We start from the raw sequence: 18,722 nt of genomic DNA on the forward strand, positions 1-18,722 counted from the left end.
GATGGAAATGTACAAGGAAGAGTGTGCATAGCGCTGCCTTTCATTTTTTTCTTAAACTGAAGTCATAATGCACAATGTGTGATGTCATAAAAAGCTCTACTTCTAATATTTCTTTCTCTGTCGAGATTTCCTGGTAACATATCAACACCAACACTGCAGGCCAGATGCACTGTTTCCATATTCTACCTTTGCAATGAATTAATCTATGCTTGCTTTCAGTTTAGAATCACACTTCATGTTTTCATTACATTCAAATATAATTAATATGCTCTAAGTTGTGTTTTTAAGGGGTATAACAGACTGATCAGAGCTTATTAAAGAGGGCTGTGTTCACTTTCCAAGGTATCACCATTACTTTAATGAACAGAGGCTCTGCACATTGCAGGATATGGATGCAAGGGATTGGTACTGACTCAGTTTCCTGACATATTCCTCTCTAGGTTTCTTTCCATGTTTCCAGTGTCCTAGGGTAACTTTATGATGCTTGTATCCCCAGTTTTCTGTTCTGTTTGTGCTGTATATTGAGTCCTGTGCCTCTAAGACTGGTTCTAAGAGCAAAGAAAAGCGCGGAGTTTGTTTTGAGAAAACTGCCTGACTCCTCCACATTCTTCTGCGGACAGCGTGTTCGGCGGAAGCTTAGAGAGACTGCAGGACAGAGATCTTTTTTTTTTTGCTTTTAGTTAGTTTCAGCTAGCTAGAGCAGAGAAGTTCCCTGGACTGTTTTTTTTTTTCTTTTTCTTAAAACTTTTTAAACCTGCTCTGGACTGAAAACCCAGGGGAGCACTGGGGGCTGCACCTGCGGCCCACCGGGGCCTGGACCTCGGCATTTTCCAGCAGCGCCGGAGGGACTGGGACTGAGGAGAGACTGAGAGAGAAAGCCGAGCTACACCCACGGCAAGGACTTTCTCAATTTGCTATCTCACTTCAGAAAGAGAAGTTTTATTGTTTCATATTATTCATTCTTTATACTTGTATGCACTTCATTTGTTTAGTAAAATAGTTTTTTCCACTTTTCTCCAAAGAAGTTTTTTTTACCAGACCAGTTAGAAGGAGAAGCCACTTAAGCTTGCTTCCTTAGAAAGATCTTCTACAGGAGTTTTCTCCCAAATTTATCCCAAACAAAGACACCACATATCTTTTGAATGCAAATCACGAATAAGGTCAAATGATGGCTATAGAATAAGCATAGCCATTGCAAAAATCCATCTCCCTTACAATGATGGAGACCCATAGGTAAGCTGGACTAGTGGTGATCCAAAATGGGACCAGTATAGTGATATACTAAGTCTTTACACTGCAATAAACAGCCAAATTCTTTTTGCTCAAAAACTGGGCCAGAGAGTGAGAGATGGGGGCTTGGAGAGAGACAGAAAGTGGGAGAGAGATTAAACAGCCTCTGGTATCCGATGCCTATGGATGACAGTTTCAAAAATATTTCTGGGGATATACTTGGCAGGCAGTATCCTTCTAGATACATATAAACAGCAAAAGCACACAAACAGCCTCTTTTTATAAGAGATATAATTATCTTAATTTTCATCCATGTACAAAGACAATTTCCAAACTAGCTAAGGCATATCTCCCATCACTGCCCCCTTCCTCCTCCCTCTGCCCCAGGGCAACCTCCTGGAAAGCAGCTGGTACCCAAGAAGGGGAAAGGCAAGACTTAAGAACAAGCCTTCTGGCATAACAAGCTGGAGTGGTTCACGATGCCCCTGTCCTTTCACAGCACCTGTTTGAGACAGGGTCCTGAAGTCCTGAGATATTTATGGGATGAGCTCCCAATGCATTTAAAAAGATGTGAGTGCCTCTGTGCTCCAAGACTGATCCTCTGAAAATCCTGCACTCACCGACACAAAAAGTAAAACAACCGATCGACAATTTCCTACATTGTGCAGAGTCAGTTTGTCTCTGGATTTGAAATCTAATTCCCCAGGAGAAAAATACTTTTTCTTTGCTTGAAAAATTTATAGGCATCCAAGAGAAAAAGAATTGAGAGGTCTGAGACAGAAGAGACACAACCAACTCCTGATGGCTCCCATGCCAGCTGTGCAGAAGTGCACAGCCACCCCTTCCCTCTGACCTGTGCTGGACACCCAACTCCAGGAGCTGAGGGAAGAAAAGAGGGTCAGAGGCTAAGGGGAGAGAATACAGCAGCAAGGGAAGGGGAGTGAGGTGCACAGTTCTTTGGGAGGAAGTCCTGGCCTAAGGGGAGGTAGTGAAGCAGATGAAAAGCATAAAGGAAGAGGCTCATTGGTAAGGACATGTTGCAATGGTTCCAGGATGGCTGAGGAAGCTCTCCATCAACATATGGCAGATCATCTCTGCTGTTTGAGATGCCGCTGCTGGTTCTGCCAGCAACTTTATCTGAGGATAAAGAACAAAGTCAGGAGAAGAGGGGAAGCAAGGATGCAGGGAGCTCCCTCCTGCCACCTTCTAACATCCAATGGCTGCAAGACTCCAGCCTGGGAAGCCTTTGAAGTGTGATTGATTTCATAAGCTACTAAAGTGGGCAAACCTTTTTCATTTAAAACAAAACAAAACAAATTATCATCAAACTAATCTTACCACTGCAAATGCAAACCCATAATCCATGAGTGGAAGTCAAGATCTGCTGAATCCAGCAAAAGAATACTCAGAATAATACCCGAGCAGTATGAAATGGGCAGGAAGAAGAACAGTAATGTTCTTCATGGCTTTTCTCCCAGTTCCAAGGATTTGTCATGTATCACAATCCTTGCCAATCATTTGAAATGTAGGCAGCCTTTAAAGGAGTGCACATAAAACTAAGAGTCAACCCTACTGCCCTCCTCAAGCTCTTTGTACCAGTCATATTTCAGCAGGGCGTGGATTTCATGTAGGACTGATAAGTGTGCCTTACCAATACTACTGCCACCCAAAAACCCCCATGTAGCTGTAAACAGGCTGAATTCAATCAGAAGTTTAACCTCATACGAACGACTGTGACACAGTGAACTCTCAGAAGTACATACAAAAAGTACAGGTGCAGTTAAAATGTGAGAGAGTAACACAGAAAGCAGACTGATAAGTAATATGTTCACTGAATTAACTAACCTCCTAGCTACATGAATGAACAGTAATTATAGGTATCATGAAACAGAGTCACAGAGTGTAACCGCACTGTAATTATATTTGCTGTATGAAAGGGTGACCCAGGTATTACACTGATAAATGAGATGAAAAGCAGAAGAAAAATCCCAGCTCAGGATCCAAGCGAGTGGAACAAAGCCACCACGATACCTATTCAGCAGCTTTTACTGCCTTACCATCTCCCTGCCAGAGGAATATTCCACACATCTCTGGAGGGACAGTGCTGGTGCATGTATCAGTACTGGGATTACATGCACACTGCTCTGCCTTAGTGTCATCCCTGGAATCACTAACCAGAGCTATTAGCAGTGACAGGCAAACTCTATAACAGGAGTAAACTGTCAGCTGCACAAATTCCATATTTCCCCTGCAGTATATTTGGTTCTATCAAGCTTAATGCTAAATGCACATTTACTAGGCTCATGTCAAGGCGCTCTGCCCCTCCTGGTCATTTCTACCTAAAGATAAAAACATGGAAGGAGGAAAAAGACATTGGTTTTTGTTGGGTTTATGATTCTTGGGTTTTATATATTGCTTTTACATTAGCAAAACTTTGCTGTTTACCCCTGACCTTTTCAGTACCTCAATACATACCAAGAAAAAGGGAACTGGGAGAAAAGAAAGCATAGGAAAGTAGTCCCCAAAGAATAGAGACAGGATAGGAGAAGGAAGTGAAGGGAATCTGGTCATGTACATGCCAATAAGACTTACAGATGCCCCTTCCAAACCCCACACATTTCCAATCACAGGCATGGCATGTTTTTTGCCATGGAATAAAAGGAATAAAACCTAAACCTAAAAGAAGCTGTTTGAACTTGTGTAACACTGCCATCCAGTGCTGCTGGTGTGCCCCAGGCTGCAGCCCCCCCTCTGCACCCTGAGCTAGCCCATCCAAGAACAAAGCCACCATCTCAGCAGGGCCCAGTTATCACCATTCTTGGGGCAATCCTCCCTTACCTGTGGAAGTCCTGGCACGACTCTAACCTACAGGATGAAGAGAGAATCGGAGAGCACAGCTATCCTCAGTCACTGGGACCTCTGAAGCACTGTAGACCACATCATCTCAAAAGATGAACCCATCCACACATTTTCACCTCTGTTCTACAGTCTTTTAACAACTCTAGAAGGAAGGTTTCTTATTTGATAAATATAATGAAAACAAGTTGCTTGCTCTTGGGTTTGAGAACTGTGATGTAACTGGTGGCCGTCTGGGAAGGGGGCATGGTTGTTCAGCCCACAAGGGAGACAGAATAACAGCCATGAGGATGCTGGTTAGGTTTTGCTCTAATGGTCAACATAGTTAAATTTGAGAAGAGGCGGATTTCCTTTTTTTTTTTTTTTTTTTTTTTTTTTTTTTTTTTTTTTTTTTTGACAAATAAAAAGTTTCATGTCCCTCAAGCAGCCAGAAGGAATACTCTCAGACATTTTTCAGTGTGGCCCTGGGTTTTTTTTCTTTGAACTTGCTAAAACCCTCAGACTCATATTTTGGGACCCATTTCAAGACCTGCCTCACAACAAATACAATAGGTTGATTAATAAAGTACCAAAAACTGATATGCAAATGCCTCAGCATTTGCAAAAGACAGTCTCTGTCCTTCTGTTGCCTCAAAGCAGAGCTTTAGGTTTTTACAATGCTAGTTCAGAACTCCATGCAAGTGTCTCCCAGGCCAGCTCACTCCCTTTAGCAGAGGAACAGATTTCTTCTGGATTTATCAATCTTCATCACAGATGCCTGGAACTTTTTCACTACTAACTAAATTGGAACATTTGCTACAAAACAGTAAATTTCAAAAATACCTTCCTTCAACTAAACAGCAGCAGAATGGACTGCAATGGCTCACAAAAATAGACCTGTTGGCTTTTAAACATGCTTCAGCAAGAAAGGTGCAGCTGAATTTGATAAAATATAGAAACTTTCTCTGCTAATTTGCACAGTCAGGAGAAATTCTACCTTTCAAATCAGGTGAATTTGAAAGGAAATCTTTGATGTAACACACAGAATGATATCCTGTAAAAACAAACAAATGCTTCTTCTCTGTTTTACTGTAGCAATATTTAGTTAATATTGATGATTTGAAAATTTAATGTAAGGATTAATAGTGGGGATGGTATTTTTATTCCTGATCTGTAGAGATACATAATTATTAATTAAAGCAGATACTGTACCTGAAGCCAAGTAGATAGCACACAGTATTTTCCATTTCTTTATGCTTCAGATTTTTCAATAAAATTTCTTGAGTATGCAGAGGAATAACACTGTTTATGAAAAAAGAAATCTAACTATTGATTGATGTAGATGGAAAGATATAGTCATTATTATAATAACTTCAGAAAGCAACCCCCCAATTTTGGGATTGTTTCTGTGCTGCATCTGGGCATTATTTTTGGCTTAATCCACAGAAAAGTCTTAAACTCCAGAAATGTTTCAGGTAAAAGATTTTAATCAAAAGCTTTCAGGATGTTCAGTTTTCCATCTTTCCTCAGCCTCCAGGCTTTTCCTGATCTACTTACACTGCTTCTACCTGCTCTGATAATCTTCAGCCCTTACTTCCCACTCCTGTTAATTACAGGCCCCCTCTTTTGGAGTTTGATAGCAAAGGAGCACAGCACTGAGCATCACCTGTGATGTGCTTCCTGCACCAGCCTCATCTAGGATACAGAGATGATGGTCTCTGTGCTTCACCAACCCAGCCACTTTCAGATGAGGATAATATATATGCCAGAATGAAAATGCCATTCTGAGCAATCCAGAAAAAAACCCCCATAATTATCATTACCCTTCAGTGTGCCAGAGGGCTATTGTTCTGGTTTTCTTAATTTCCAACTTGAAAGAGCCACTTGGGCACAGTGACCTCTGCCACTTTGTAACTACAAGAAAAGCAACGTGGAAGAACAGCAGATCCTGGATACTAATGTGTATGGTACCAGGAATGACAAGGTGAAAATCCGCACTCACAGAGAGCTCATCTTTAAGGACTGAAAAGGAAACAGTGTGCTCACTTGTGTTGAAGAGGGTTGCTGATCCCTGCTAGTATCAGTCTATTACTGCACTGCTGTCAGTGTGGGCAGTGAAACCTGCTGGATTGGTTCCCACCATTGCATAGAGAAGTATTTTTTCTTGAATGTGAAGGTGGGTCCTTCTGTTCTTAGGTTCCAAACATCAGTATCTAGGCAGGACCTGATTAACAGAAGCAGTACCTCTCCAAAAATCTGGGGTGTGAAACAGCTCAGCTGGTCAACAAGTGGCAGAAAGTCCCAAAGACTGACCTTAGGAAAAGGTCGTGTCTGGTATTTTCCCAGGAAAACACAGATCCATGAGGGGGAGATCCCCAAGGCTCACAGTAGCTGGAATGTGCCACTCCAGTGTGGAGGCAGAGACACACCAAGACCAAACAAGCTACCAGACCTTGCTGGCTGCCCATCCTGCTCTGCCCATCTTTGCCAGATAAACCAGCAGAGTAACTTATTCCTCCATGACAGCAAAGCTAAGCCTTGTACAAATCCCTGACCTTGAGCCAGCCCCGCTCATGGATATTTGTAATGGGAACTAACAGGCATTTCATCAACTTTTTTTTTTTTTCTCCTTCTTCATAATATTTTACTAAAACCTGAATTTTTAACCTCAGCCAACTTGTGGTCCTCCAAATGCATCATAAAAATTAGTCTTTCACAGTCACTTTTTTTTTTTCTGTCCTCCAAGGACCATTGATTGTTTTCCTCATCACTGCATTGCTCCCAATATAACACTATATTCCAAAGTTGTTTCCTGTAGGAACCTATACTTTAATACTCCATCTTTATATGAGCCTTTAAAGTCTTTTGGTGCCAGAAATGCTCCCAGTTCAATAATGTAATTACATTGAAAGACACAGGAATAAAGGAAAGCAACTAGGTTTCTGTGAAGTAGAATCAAATTGCAGCACATTTATTTATTTCAACTACTTGTAGGGCTTATCTTGTATCTTGACCCAGAGTGATGGAGGGTCATGATGAGAAGTCCTGTTAATTTCCATCAGCCAGCACTCAGAGGTCCAGGGAAGGAATACTACCCACAGGGCAACTTGGAGAACTTTGTCACATGCATTTCTAGATTAAACAGTCTTCAACTTTCAAACAAGAAGCCTGACAGACAGAATAGCACTGAGGGGAGTTATAGTCTTCACTTTGCTCAGACAATTAATACAATATAATGCTGACTCCCCATTGCCTCCCATCCTGCCTAGTTACGCAGTCTAAATCTACAGAGACATTTTTTTCCTTCATTCACAATGCAGGTCCTCAGAGTCTCCTCTTCAGCTTTTGCCTGACTTTGGCACTGGCTGTATCCCCATGACACCTAAGATCCCATCAGAAAAGCTCTCTGGTTGCTTGAATTTCTGCTTCTGGGCCTGCCCAAACATACTCAAGTCCTCACAGCACGGAAAAACTCAATATTTCAGTTCTGTAGGGATTCATAGATAAGGCACTCCCCTTTTAGCAGCTGTATCTGCTAACTGGGATCCCATGGGAATTTCAACACAGAGCTAGCAGAGAGCTGCAAGAAGGGGGTGGTATAAACTACCACTGCTACAATAAGGAAGATGGGGGAAGAAAGAGGGGCAAAGGATTTCCAAAGAGCTGGTTGTGGTATGTTTCTGTCCCACCTGAATGTACCAGCAGATCCTGGTAAGGATTTTTTGCAGGAGGATTTCACCTAACCAGTGAATAAGATGGGTAACAGCTGGGCCAGCTGCCTAGGTAATCAATTATTGGCATGAGCAGCATGAATGAAGGGAAGCACCCACATCATTCAAAATTATACATGGTGCTCCTGCTCCTTTCTTGGTATTTGCTGCTGACCATCTCAGAGAGTCTCTGACTGCATGGTAGCTTTTGTAGCTCTAATTAGGCACCTAAATATCCACTTAGCCAGGCTTTTCATTTCATTGGGCATCAGGGCACCTAAGAGCTAAGCACAGCAGCACTAAAATTGAGTTTTCTGTATCCCTCAGCCTCTCTTTTTAAGTGAGCTTTGCCTGGGAATCCCGTTTTTCCCCTTGGGTAATAAAAAGCTTGCAAAGCAGCAAATTAGCTCTCTGGATTTAATTATGCATATACACCAGTAATGGGAGTAATTGCACTGTCTCAGTCACATTGCACAGGGTACTTACTTGAAACCAAGCTGAAGAAATACCACTGGCAGCTATAGGAAGACAGACCAGACAAGAGGACACCAGGTGCAGTGAGGCTACAGGATTATCATCTCACCTGCAGTGGTAACGAACAGCCACAACTCTCACTCTACAGATGACAGTTCTCACTGCCACTCCCTTCTCAGGAAGGGATACTATCAGAGAGTCATCCCTCTGCATGACATCCTCTTGTATGAAAACTAAAGGGATGCAGAAGGAAGTCTATCTCCTTGCTGTATATTCACTAAAAGCCTCAAATCACCTGACTGCTACCTACAGCTGTCTGTAGAACTGGGGCATGCACTGGGTATTTGTGGTCTAGGCTGAAACAGGGCTCATGTCTGCTCTGCTAATCCCATGCTGCTGTGCAAAAGGAAACTCAAATATGCAGGGAAATATTACTCCTCATCCACCAAGCTGTTGCAGGACACGACCCTCTTCCTGCACCTAGCCTGGCAACATAGTACTCAGCAAGACAGGGCTCCAGCCATCTAGTCACTCAGCTAATTATTTAAGTTGAACTGAATGAGGGAAGCAAACCAGGAGTGTTTCCCACAGGCACTGTGTGGTGCTAGGAAGTGCTGGACACGGTCTGTGCGTGTGACTAACACAGGCTCAGAAAGGGAAGCTTGGATTAGTCTGAATTTGTGGGGAAACATCTCTATTTGCTTTTTGGTACAAGCACTTGCTGAGGCTGAACACTCTCCACTGCAGTTTTGCCTGGTTTCCTGTCAAACTCTGCTGGCCCTCTGTGGTCTCTCCCAGAACAGTCAGCACTGCAACCGTGTTTCAAAACAGTCACTCACCTCCCACATCCTTCTCCCTCCTGAAGGCCTGAAGGTGTTTTCATCTTCTTTGATACCATGCCAGGTTTTAATTCCTTGATCCCTGCAGTAGCCTTGGAGGTATCCAAACACACCCAGTGTCCTCCAAGCTGACCTTCCTCCTGCCTGTAATTTTATACTTAGTAACTCAGAAAATAGCAAGTAATGGAAATTTGGCAGTTATCTTGTCATTTCCCGTCATCAGATACAGTCAAGTTTAAAGATCCAAAACAAATTACTGAAGAAACATGTTCAGATGACACAAAAATATATTCAAAGAGGGATGTGTAATTGCACTTGGGAATGAAAAAATAGACCATACACTAATGAAAAAACAATGCTACTGTCGGCTTGAGGTTTTATTTAAAATAAAAAAGTGAAATAAAATTTGAGGAGTTCAATTTTTTGCAGTATTGGCACCACAGAGGGGAAATTCTTGGGTAGGTCACAAGCTTCTGTGCCAACATGATCAATGTCAGTCATTTGCAGCTTTGGAGTGTGTGCATATAAAAAGCCTGCATGGTGATCCAGAAGAAAGACCAACCCTTTTGGTAAAAGTGGTGTGTCTGTCACAAAGCATAGGTAGACCTTACAAAGTGAGGTGCTGATGGTAAGGATTGACTGATTTATGGATCTAAAACATGTAGTGGAAATTGTACTAATTCTAAGGACAGCAAGCAGATCACACACTTCAGCTGTGGGGCGTGTTGTGTACGGGTGACAGAGTAATAAAGTGACTTGACAGAAGCTGTTTAATGCAAAAATACTTTACTATCTGATTCTCCATCATCTTTAGTGTCTGGCTGACTTTTGTCTTGCCAAAAAGAGTTCAAAATGAGCACATAACACACCTCCATCTGCAGTGAGTGGAAAACTCTGAGTAGGTATGTATGTGCTCAAAACCTATTTTCCATAACTATAAGTAAATATAAAGATTACATGACAAAAAAGAGTCATTTATGCTTGGAGTTCAAATGAGTGACACCAATCCAAGAACAAAAAAGATCAAAGTGCCGCTCTGCACACACACGCTAACTGGGAAAAAACCTGTCACATTTATTGTCAACTGTCATGGGTTAACAAAACTTCTAGGGCTGTGTATTTCAAGTAAAATTATGCAGTATTGGATAAAACATGCTCCTGTCACTTTTTGCTTGTATCTATCCTGTAAAGCCAGGATAGACGAATTATCTGCATCATCTTAAATTAAATACCTTTGGCCAAGACACAGGAACAGAGGGGATTTATGAAAAGTAGAAAAATCTGTTCTTCATTTACCTAAAACACATCCCTACAGTCATAACTGTGGAATGAGATAATGCCATTTGGCAAACTGATCAAGCAGAGTCTGGCACTTCCCTTTGGGCATTAAAGCAGAGACAAAAAAAATGTATATACAACCCAAGATCTAAATAATGGAAGGGACTTTCAGCACAATTAACTAAAACACTGAGGTAGTTATCTGCCCGTGTCCCACCCATCACAAAAGGAAATATTGTCCTTCTTTAAAAGCTATAAATTTTACAGAACACAAATGGTTTTTTTCCTCCTCCTTCCCTGCCCCTCCTTCTACCCATTGCTGCAAAGATTTTTCTTCTCAGAAGAATGACATTTCACCATCCATTTTTAAATATTTATTGGTGAATTTAGTGTTCTTTAGTATTCCTTGGCATTCCAGCTTCCCCCATCATTTCACCAGAATACAATAGTCCTCATTGTTGAAGATCAGAAAAATGTTGGGGGTGTTTGTTGTTTTTTGTTGTGTTTTTTTTTTCCCTTGCTAAAATCAGTGTGTTACAAACACCATCCTTAGCTGGTGAATCCTGTGATTCTTCCTCAACACAAGGAGAAAACACAGCCAGGACTTACTGGCCTGCAAGGAAGCACCAGCTGAAACACTGGCAAACTCCTTCTGCTACCTTTGGTGAGAGTATATATGCATATTTGAAGAACGCAAATATACATATATGCATACATATATGCGTATTCATATATAAATATATATATATATTACAGTGTAAAAAGAAGAGAGGGTAGACAGGTGAATTTGGAAAGTGGTAGCTTTCCCTTCAGATAATTATCTGAAGAGCAAAACCACCATGCCATGGAAGAGCTCTATAAAACTAAGTGCTGGCCAGAGAGATAAAGCTGGTGAAGTGCACTCTTTGCTGCAGATATAAGAAGCATATGATCTGAGAACAAGACAACACGTAGGATGAAATAATAGGGCAGAGACAGGCAGAGCAGGCACATGCTCCCCTAAAACTGCTTCCCTGTGTTCCCCTGCTTTATTTGTTCATGACATTGAAGAGCTGCTACTGCTATTGCCAGTGCTGGAAAGAGGACAGAGCCTTCTCCCAGACAGCTGGGAGAAGATATCTGCTCTTTAGAACTGCATGGCTAAACAGTGTATGGAGGGGAAAAAAGTCCAGCCATGATTTTCCAGTTCAGGGGACACCTGTGAGATCTTCTAAGAGGTGAACTAAAGACAATTTATTCTGCGTTACACTTTTATTAAGCATTAGTGCCCTAATTAAAATGATTCACAGCTGGGTTTTCTGGTTTTCGTTTTGTTTTGTTTTTGTGCTATCCCAGCTGGTGGTGGAAAACAGGATGAAGGAGGGATTAGAGAGCCTCTTCATGTGTCTGACAAAAGACAGCTTATCCTCTCTATCCCAAGAGTCCTGTCCAGCTTTCAGTTCTGCTGCCACCGCTGGCACATCAAACATCCTTGACTTTTAGGGCCAGATTTCCTTTCCAGGATGGAAAAGATGGTAAAGGACAAAGAGAACTTTTACCCCCTCAGCCACATGCCGGCAGGCAGCTCCATCCCACTGGCAATGAGTTGCATCATGTTCAGCCCAGGGCTGGCATTGATCCCTGAGGTGTTGTGAAAAAATGGCCCAGCCATCCTGCCACAAAAGGATGGGCCCGTGGTGATGCTGTGCATCAGCCAGTCACCACCTACACCCTCTGCCCTGGGAGCCAAGTCATTTTCTTACATGAGGAAAAGTGCAACTGGTGCTGTAGCCAAATACCGCAGGTAGGGAGCAAATATTAAATCATCTTATTTAAACAATGTCAGACCTCAGAAACTACCTGCCTGATGCTAACGTGACATCTCAGGATGGAGAATTCCAGGTTTTCCTCTAGGTGAAAACAAAATCTAAGACCTAGATGTTGACCCCCAAAGTAGCCCAGACCTGCTTGTACTGAGAGCTTAAATTGTTTGTCCAGTGACAAAAAACCAAAGGCATCATAGGTTTTATTAGCTCAAAGCTCCATATTTTACCTCAGATTGCTAAAGTGGTTTTTCAACACTTTATTGAACCATTGAGTGACTTATTTATAGGGTCACCTCAAAACCAGTTCAGATTTCAAATGAGTTACAAAAACATTTCAGGCAGGTCAAACCCATAAGACTGTAAGCCTTGGAAATGGCTGCTGACAATTCTCAGAACAAATCCCTGAGCTTTCTACAGCTGTTATCTAAACAGTGGGCAAAGACTGCAATTGTTTGATGCAGGATCTCTGGTAGTCACCCTCCACAACTCCTTCAACACACACCCTTGAAACACAGTTTTCAGAATGGATCCAGAATGGTTTAAATACAAAAGATAGCAAATAAACCAAGCTGAAGTACTAACTTCCAGATATTTCAGACCACAACAAAAACAGTAGCACTCATACAAAATAAACCAGATGAAAAAGCAAGGAAATAATTATACAAAATGGTTGAGAGTAAAACCAAAAGGATGAAAGAGGGATGCTAGTGTGAAGCTCAAGCTCTCTGCAGAGCTCAGTTTTTGTTGTGTCCAGGTTCTATGTTCAGATAGAGCCATGTGCACCTCTTAGTCTGTCTACAGAGAAACAAAATCTCTGCTGTCAACCTGCAGTCACCAGCTATATTTATTTTAGGGCTTGGTGTAAACAGATTTTGTGAAGGAGCTGAGGAAGGGAGCAAGATAAAGGCTATCACCTCCAAAATCTACATACATTCAAGTGGGAGTTACTGCAGTAACAACATGAGCAATACAAACCCCAACACAAGTCCTGTCAGCTCTTCTTACAAACGTCCTTTAACCTGATTCTTTGCTTCAACTCCTCCTTACACAGGCAATATTTAGCAATTATCTGGTAGTTATGGATCTCTGAAGACCCATGCAGAAAATTTTCCAAACTGGAGAAACACTCACTGATAGAGCATAGTTTCATGGGGGGTCATCCCTTGCTCCTCCAGGGAGCTCCACTGAAGCAACAAAGCCAATAGGATGGCACTGTGGATGACCTAACTTACATTTAAGAAATCAGCCATGAGCATCACTGCCAACAATGTTCAGGAAAATTCAGTGTAAACAGGGTACTCCCTGATAATAAGAATATGTATTGTACCCCTGAACTCTGATGAATGGCATCTCTAGCTGCCTTCTGGTATTTTTACTAAGAAGGTTCACTGACGGATGATATTCAGGAGAGAGCTCTAAGATTTTGGTGACACAAATAAGCAGCAGCAAGATAAGATGTGGAATGGGTAATAATTTAAACTGTAGATCATAAGAAACTTCTATTATAGCCACAGTAGAGTGCTACCAAGAGAACATGAGAACAAACTGATAGCTAATATTTTTTATGGAAAAATATTTTTATGCTACAGTGGTTAGTGTGAGTTACAATGAGACAGTCTTTGCCATTGTTCCTATATTTTTAGGAAGCAACATTTCCATAAACTATCTTGGCAAAACAGGAATATCTTTCAGGTCACACATCAAATAAGAGATTGTCTTCCACTTCTCTGATAAGCATAAAGAAGGCCACTAAATTAAGAGTGCATATCAGAATTCAAATACTTGTATAAAGGAATTTTATACCAACTCTGAAAAGAGAATAAAAACAACCTATGATGTAAACATTTCCAAGGGTTCCCAGGTGATGTCACATTAGTTAGGAACGAACTGGTGCTACACCCCTAGGAGTCCCTGTGAGGCAGTTGCTGGTCCTGAAGGTGCGCACATAGGGATGGATGTCTGTGTGTGCCAGTGCCCAGTTCTCCTGACTGTGTTAGGGAGAGCCAGCAGGATGACTCCAAGGTGGTTTAATTCAGATAACTTCACTCCCAGAATGGGAATGTGCTTGAAATTGTATCATGTCTGTGCCTCAATCTATCCCTCTGTTCTTGGGGGACACATGCAAATGTGTAATGATTCCCTGGTTTAGCCAGCAGCAAGTAAAATGTTCTTAAGCTGCTCAGCCCTGCCAGGAACCTGCATTAGCCACTGGCTCTTGGCAGATGCTGTAGTTCCCCCACCTCATGGAGAGAGAACTCTGACAGGGTTTTTTTGAAAATCTTTGTGCTTCCTACAGTTACTGGATTGTGTAATGAAAAGGCCTGCATTTATTGTCAGCCTTACGATGCTTTCAACCCTCTCCTTTAATACACAGCTTTCTGTTGCCTTTCCAAAGAGTAGAGCTGCTAAGCAAGGAAATTGCTGGGAAAGCTTCCATAAGTACATCTAGTCCCCAGCAAATCATAGCAATCAGTCTAATAGAGAAATTTAACAGAATCTAAGTAACTTTGCTACACCAACTGCACCTTACCAGGGTTACTCACAGTAATTCAACCATGCTGTAAGTCACGTCACCATAACACCCTGGATTTCCTGCCACCTGCCTTGCCCCTCACTGACACAAGGTTCAGACCTTCTATCCCTACCCCAATTGCCATGCTGCTCCAGAGGTGAGGAGCAAACACAGCAGGGAGGGAATGACATTAGCAATGCAAATGTCCTAAAGAAAGCAGATTGGAGCTACATTTATTCATTTCTTTGCTACATGAATGCATGTAAATATAAATCTGACTTACTGGCAACAGGCAAACACTGCTGGAATACATCAAACCTGCTAAAAAGGAGAGAGCAGGGAAGATGTTCTGGAGCCACATGTGGGCAGAATGGACTATCTGCAAACTGGTGTTAGACCTTCCAAGGGGATGCTGCCAGTCCTGCAGCTCAAGATGAGCACAGGGAAAGGTAGGCTGGTGGAGCAACACCGTGTCCGGCCCACAGCACACAAGATGATAAGAGATTGAGCAGTATGGAAATCCTACACATGTCAAGTGTTAATGAAACACAGTTTGCTTTTGCACAGAGAAAACTGAGACCTTGGAGAACCAGTTCCCTTAAGACTGACTAAATGTGTGTGTCACTACTAAGCACAAGATATTTACTATGTTTTTCTTACGCTTGCTGTAATTTTTAATGGCTTTGCTATTGGAAAACTTTCCTACTGCAGTTGATTGTTATAAGTTGTCCTCATGAAGAAAAAAGATAGCCAAGTGTGCAAGGCAAAAGGAGTACAATACCCCTAAGTTAAATGCATAAATGCTTAAAGCACTTGGGTGGATGGCTGAAGTGTTCCCCAATTTACTGCGTCTGAGTCTCGAGCACAAGAAAATTTCCCATTCACCCTTAGGGGGAGCTCAGCCTTGGGGTCCTTGTGACAGTGTCTACAGTACAACTCAAACTTCTCAACTGCAAGAGGTGCCAAGGTTGGATTATAAAACTGATTCATGCTAAGCCCCTCAGGAAATCAACAAGAAACCAGCAATAGCAGCATCAGAAGACTTCAGTTAGCAGTGACGATGAAAAGGAAACTTTACCATTTTTTCCTTTTTTCCTCAGCATGGGTCAATCCTGTAAGAACTCTTTTCTAAAATTGGCAGATACATGTGGAACTGGTTTCATTGATAGATGCTGTGATTTTCTTGCTCCCTGTAAAGTGGTAAAGCATGGTACAGTAGTTACCCCACTGATGCTCCCAGTTAAGAAGAGGGTGATGCTGGAATAAATTATCATCTCATGGTTACACAGCTTCTCCAGCTGGCAAGTGCTACATGGCACCCCGCTGTGTGTGCCACTTCCATCTCTGGATATGAGGAAAGATGGATGAAATCAGGAAGGAATCTTCTGGAAGAGCTATCAAATACTGGAAGTAGTGCCTACCATGACCATCCTGGGGCCTGCCCACAGGGCAGCTGGGCTGAGAACAACTTGAAGGGACTCCAATACTTGTTAAGCCTTCAGAACTTCATTGTTCAAGCAGGACAGTAGAGCACAGCCTGATGGACTGCACTGATCTTGTAACAGGGTGATGTTTCTGTACCACTCTGTAAATGCTGGATTTGTTTGTAAAATCTGGGTTGGTCTCTGCCATATAGCAACTGTTTTGTACATATATAAGCATGAAATTCTCTAAAAATAGGTACAGAATTAACACTATCAGAATGTAGTCAAACCGTTATTTGGCACCATGTGGCATAGCCTTCCTGCCAATTTCAGTAGCTCTGGCAGGGATGTGAGATGGACTATGCACTGCTGACCTCCACCCATGGTTACAAGTCCCCTTCCAACCTGCCTAATGGCGAGAACTTAATCTGGGGTATCCACAGAAGGAAAAAAAAAAAACCAACTTAAATGTGATCGTGCCATTTCAATGAGCCTAATTAGCTAATAAAGGTCAGTCTCATTAGAAGCTCTTCAGGGAAGGATCCACTGAAGGAAATTAGGCAGCAAAAGAATTTTAATACTATGTCCTCCCTTGCCTGCACCACACACTTCAGGGAGGATTTGATGAGCAACCAAATTACTTGAATAAATGATGAAGGTATTGATACACAGGCGTTCTGTGATGATAGAAATGCATTTGTAAACTGCCAGAAGATCATTCAGTATCATGCAAAGCGTCTCTACTTACTCCCTGCACAGGACATAGTGGCTGCCCTAGGCCCATAAAGAAAGCTTGCCCCTGAAGTACATGTCCTAATTATCTCCCTACTGCCCGATACCCAGAATTCCATCTCCCTGTCCCAGGTAGTCAAGCTCCTACACAGCACCCTGAAATGCTATTTCCTTTGAATTCTGCATATTCTGCCTTCTTCAATTATTTGTTAATAGAAGCTGCTCTCTACCCATGGGTATGACATCCTACTCTGGGATAACTGCATTCACTCCTGTAGAGACCACTAATGGGTTATGACTACCTCCAACTTCCTACCTCAGGAAAATCTACTTCCAGAAGTTATAATGTGTTACAGTACAGAAGCGTGGAATTATGTTACAAGAAATACTTTTTCAAAACATAGAATGGACCTTTGACGTGGCCTCCACATTGATCACCTCAGCTAAATAAGTACTTTTAGCTTTTTTCCTACTCTGAAAGAGCTTGAATAAGAACTGTAGGTGGGTTAGATTTCCTCCTCCTGTGATACTAGAAACTCCTACAGCATAAAAGAGAGCAAACAGGTCAGTCCAGATTTAAAGCCTGAAGTTTAACTGAGAAAGGAACTGACACCTCTCTGGCTTGCCTTGGAAAAAAATGCAGAAGTGAAGAAAGAGAATACGACCCTCTGTTGTTTCTACTGTTAGGCCAGAGGAATGCAGCAGCAGCACTCCTAATGTTCTAGTTACAGCTGTTCTCTCATCTTTTATGTCTTTCTGTCATGGAAAAAATGGAGAAAAAGTAGTTGCTCTGGGCCCAGAATGTGCACAGGTGTTAATGAAGACTCAGCATCTTAAAGACTTTGATACTTATACCTTTTTATGAGACATGAAGATATATTTTTAGGTGGGCTGAGTTCATGGGCTCCCATCAGAAGAGTTTTATCATATTGTGTTTGGTTTGGCTGGGGTAGAGTAAAGCTAGATCTGCTTCAACAAAGAGGTCTAGGAATAGAAGAATAGACAGCTGCTTCAAGAGATCTATGGATATGACATGCAGAGCTGCTACCCAGAAAAAGAAAGTAGTAAGGGGAGAGTAATTTCTTTATCAACACTGAAGGTGAATTTCCTTACCACTGATCCTAGAGTGCTCAGCAAGCCCTGAGGATCCTGGGTCATGATTCTCTGGACAGCTTCTCCGTGGGATAAAGGTGTTGCTGGCTGCAGCATCCTTCACTCCTGTGGGATTTTTCTCTATATGCTTCATGCAACTTCAGGGGAAAAGAAAGAGAAGAGATTGTAAAAGCTCCTGAGTATTCCTTAAACGCTGCTGCCTGTGACAGGGTGCACGTGGGGATGTCTTCATTATCCTACTGTGGAAAGGAGAAAATATGTTTTGAATTTGTTCATTCCTATGTGGTAATCATAACAAAGATGAAGAAAATTTAACCAAGTTGTCATTTTTAGGCAGCCAACATTTTAAAAAATTCCATGCAATCTTTTGCCTGAAGAGGAGAATAAATGGCGGAATCAGGGGTTTATCAGACAAACTAATAAAGCAACATCCCCACATTAAGATTTTAAAAAATTCCTGTCAAATTCTTTTGATTTTCTTTGCTTTGTTTACTTCTGTTGCTAAAATAAAAACTTTAAACCTTCCTAGATATTCACCTTAATATCCAAATTTTACAGAAAATGATTTTGATTAAACCATCTTGACTAGTTCTTTTCATAGCCATGGAGCCCTTTGTGGCTAATGCCCTGCCTTAAGTGCTACAACACTGAGTTAACAGGGTCATGGGGCTTACAATAGTAACATTTGTGAGGGCTTTGGCTTTTATTTTTGCTTGCTTGATTTTAAAGACCGATTCAAAGGGGCTTTAGAGCCCTGTAATGTTCTTGAT

This window comes from Hirundo rustica, chromosome 6, assembly GCF_015227805.2.
Source record: "Hirundo rustica isolate bHirRus1 chromosome 6, bHirRus1.pri.v3, whole genome shotgun sequence".
Taxonomy (NCBI): Eukaryota; Metazoa; Chordata; class Aves; order Passeriformes; family Hirundinidae; genus Hirundo; species Hirundo rustica.